The sequence below is a fragment of the Schistocerca piceifrons genome, chromosome 6, assembly GCF_021461385.2.
Source record: "Schistocerca piceifrons isolate TAMUIC-IGC-003096 chromosome 6, iqSchPice1.1, whole genome shotgun sequence".
Classification (NCBI taxonomy): domain Eukaryota; kingdom Metazoa; phylum Arthropoda; class Insecta; order Orthoptera; family Acrididae; genus Schistocerca; species Schistocerca piceifrons.
This window is the reverse complement of record NC_060143.1, coordinates 545,455,658-545,459,469: the sequence shown is the minus strand read 5'-3', so window position 1 is coordinate 545,459,469 and position 3,812 is coordinate 545,455,658. Positions and strand designations below refer to the sequence as shown.

General features: G+C 45.1%; 1 pseudogene; it reads left to right on the top strand.

Annotated features, from left to right (window-relative positions):
- Window positions 1-566: 566 nt before the first annotated feature.
- Window positions 567-684, top strand: LOC124803616 (annotated as a pseudogene).
- Window positions 685-3,812: the final 3,128 nt, after the last annotated feature.

Genomic DNA, 3,812 nt, shown 5'->3' with positions numbered 1-3,812 from the left:
ACGTCAGTAACGGAGGTGCACTTCGAGCAAGCAGCTGTCATTGAATTTTTTTTTCGGCGGAAATCCAGAGCGTCGTAGATATTCTTAAACGCTGTCAACGGAGACTAGGCAGTCAACAAAAGCACGGTGAGTCGTCGGGCAAGGCGTGTGTCATCTACATCTACATTTATACTCCGCAAGCCACCTAACGGTGTGTGGCGGAGGGCACTTTACGTGCCACTGTCATTACCTCCCTTCCCTGTTCCAGTCGCGTATGGTTCGCGGGAAGAACGACCGCCGGAAAGCCTCCGTGCGCCCTCGAATCTCTCTAATTTTACATTCGTGATCTCCTCGGGAGGTATAAGTAGGGGGAAGCAATATATTCGATACCTCAACCAGAAACTCACCCTCTCGAAACCTGGACAGCAAGCTACACCGCTATGCAGAGCGCCTCTCTTGCAGAGTCTGCCACTTGAGTTTGCTAAACATCTCCGTAACGCTATCACGCTTACCAAATAACCCTGTGACGAAATGCGCCGCTCTTCTTTGGATCTTCTCTATCTCCTCTGTCAGTCCCGTCTGGTGTAGCCAACGGCGTTGCCGCAGTGGTAACACCGGTTCCCGTCAGATCACCGAAGTTAAGCGCTGTCGGGCTGGGCTAGCACTTGGATGTGTGACCATCCGGTCTGCCGAGCGCTGTTGGCAAGTGGGGTGCACTCATCCCTTGTGAGGCGCAACTGAGGAGCTACTTGAGTGAGAAGTAGCGGCTCCGGCCTCGGAAACTGATATACGGCCGGGAGAGCGCTGTGCTGACCACATGCCCCTCCATATCCGCATCCAGTGCCGCCTATGGGCTGAGGATGACATGGCGGCCGATCGGTACCGTTGGGCCTTCACAGCCTGTTCCGGAGGAGTTTAGTTTTAGTCCTATCTGGTACAGATCCCATAGTGACGAGTAATATTCAAGTATCGGTTGAACGAGAGTTTTGTAAGCTACTTTCTTTGTTGATGTGCTACATTCCCAGGGTATTCTTCCAATGAATCTTAGTCTGGAAACTGCATTAGCCGCGATCACTTTCATGCGGTCATTTGTACTGCAAATCACTTCGAAGCACATGCTCCTAGATACTTCATGGAAGTAACTGCTCCCAGTGACTGTTCAGCAATATTGTAATTATACAATAAAGGCTTTTCCCGTGTATATATTCTCAATACGTCACATTTGTTTATGTTGAGGGTCAACTGCCAGTTCCTGCACCAAGCGTCGATATTTCTGCAAGTCTTTCTGTATTTTGCTACAATTTTGTACCGTCGCGACTTCTCTATATACAACAGCATGAACCGCAAAAAGCTTCATCTGGAAGGTCATCTGCATATATTGTGAGAAGCAATGGTTCTATAACACTCCCTTGGAACACAGCCGGACATACTTTTACATATGAAGACTTTTGTCCGTTCAGAGTGACGCGCTTTGTTCTGTTAGCTAGGAATTCTTCCACCCAGTCGGACAGCTGGTCTGGTATTCCATGCGCTCATGCTTTGTTCATCATGCGGCTGTGGAGAACTGCATCGAATGCCTCCCATAAATCGAGGAACACCGCATCAAGCGCGGCGCCTATACCTAGTGATTTCTGCGTCTCGTGGACGAACAGAGCGAGCTGGGTTTCACACGATCATTGCTTCGGAACCTACGTTTGCACCTGCAGAGGAGTACCTGAAATGCCGATTTTCTGTCCTGTTTCACTCGCGCACTGACGGGACAGCGGTTGGCGAGGGGGAGGAATCATTGTTTACATTCTCCATGCGTACACTAACATGTCTCATGTTCTTAACGTCACTATGCGATGTATACGTCGGTGGCAGCAGAACCATCCCACTGTCCGCTTCGAATACATGTTCTCCACATTTACCCAACACGGTTTCGAGAGAACTTCATCACCTTTCTTCGGAAGATTTCCATCTAAGTTCTCCGAGCATTTCTGTCAGATTTTGTTCTGGGTATACCCGACCGTTCAAAATGCTGGCTGCGCGTCACTCAGGTCGTTCCATGCATGTTGCTATGTCTAGACATGTCCGTAAGCTGCAAAAATACTCTACATTTGGTTGCACAAGTGTCTTGTGAGCCATTCGCTTTACCGAAGGTTTGGCTTTTCAGAACCTTCTATTAGCCTTCCCTAATGCTTGCCAGTTTATCGTGTGCCTTTCTGACAAATTAAAAAAAAATACGTATACTGCATAGTATAATATATAAAGTATAATACCTTATAAACAAACGTCTAGAACTGTGGAGACACCAGCCGGAAGTCTCCTGGCCCACCATCGTAGCCGACCGCTACGGTCGCAGGTTCGAATCCTGACTCGGGCGTGGATGTGTGTGATGTCCATAGGTTAGTTAGGTTTAAGTAGTTCTAAGTTTAGGGGACTGATGACCTCAGATGTTAAGTCCCATAATGCTTAGAGCCATTTTTGAACCACCATCATGTGATCTCATGAGACATTCCTCTGTGACTAATCTGATGGCCTAGGGTTCTCCGCAATCTCGGAGTGGGGATGGTTGCTTATGCCATTAGCGTGAAATATATGCACATGTGCCATTTTAGGTTCTAATTACGTTTTATTTTGTTGTCCAGTCCATTCTTGGGTCGGTGCGTTGATAAGGTTTAGCTCATCTTTCACAGTGACCCTTGCTATTTTTGTTGGTGGTCGTCTAGATCGGAGTAGTTGATGGTTTGCATTGTTGATTTCTTCATCATTTAGTAGATTTTTACTATCCACCAACCTTTTGTACTCGCTCGTCAGAGAATCTGTGTAACTTAGCTGAGGATGTGGAATGTGACTTAGCACTTTTAGCCATTCTGTAGGGGATGGTTTGACGAGACTAGAAAACAGCACCCAAAGCAGACGAACGCAGGATGGGTGCCGATGCTCCCGAGGTTGTACCACATACCTCTTGGATGATGTTTCTTGTTTTCAGCTTTCGACCGTTTTTGTTAGATGCTCTCTGAAAGATAGACTTCTATCAAGGGCTATCCCCAGGAACGCTGGTGTTTTATTGTAGGTGTATTGTTTTTAGACTATATGTTTGATTTTCTTCCAGGGAGTTTATTATTTAGGCGGAAACAGGAATTCTCCATTTATGGCTCTGTTTGGTACTAGTCTCCAATTGAGAAAGTACTGTACTTTCCCACTATATATAAGACGTCCGTTGGGATTTCTTTTGATGTAATATACATTTTACCTGATCATCACATTTATTAAGGCTCCTTATATACTTGTAATGAGTGTTATGGCCTAGGAATCAACACAAATAAAACAAAATCATGGTCATCAGCATGAGGGACATACCAAATTGTCATCTAAACATTAATGATAAACTTACTGAACAAGTAAACAAATACACATATCTGGGAAATAACATTAACAATCAATGGCATGACTTGCAAGAAATTGAAGTCACTATTGAGAAAGCCAAAGATGGCTTTAGTAAAGTGACTAATGTGTTCAACAGCGAGCGCTTCTCAGTTGAAACAAAATGAAGATTTGTACGTTGCTACGTATTTCAAATAGTTTTCTAAAGAGATGACACCTGGACTTTGACCGAGACGACGGGAAAAAGACTAGAGGCATTTGAGATGTGACTATACGGTATAACGCTAAGAGTGCCGCGGACAGATAAAATTATTAGCAACGACATTCTCCACAAAATGAAGGAAATGCAGGAAACAATATCCAGACCATGAAATGAGAGGAATGGGAACTTGCATACACAGCTGCAGGATGTTATTCAAGGAAACATACCTGGAAATAGAAGAGGAGGAACAAGAAGAACATTT